General features: G+C 46.9%; 1 pseudogene; it reads right to left on the reverse strand.

Annotated features, from left to right (window-relative positions):
• LOC119590458 overlaps positions 1-239 on the reverse strand; it is an 8,508-nt pseudogene that overhangs the window by 5,542 nt on the left and 2,727 nt on the right.

The following is a 239-nucleotide window of genomic DNA, read 5'->3' on the forward strand; positions in this document are numbered from 1 at the left end:
ACAGCGTGTTTTTCCTCTTATTTCACTGGGGTGCGAAGGTTGGTTGTTCTACGAATGAAAATTGCAAGAAATTGTTGATGTTTTTTTTTTATGCAAAATTGAAAACAGAGGTGATCATGCAGACTTTCTCCCGTACTTACGTGCAACTTTGGCGGATTTGGCGGCGTTTCTGCAACCCATGATGACCCTTGCACCGCGACGAGCTAGGTCCTCGGCTGTGGCGAGCCCGATTCCTGAGA

Source organism: Penaeus monodon, chromosome 27 (genome assembly GCF_015228065.2).
Source record: "Penaeus monodon isolate SGIC_2016 chromosome 27, NSTDA_Pmon_1, whole genome shotgun sequence".
NCBI classification, from domain to species: Eukaryota; Metazoa; Arthropoda; class Malacostraca; order Decapoda; family Penaeidae; genus Penaeus; species Penaeus monodon.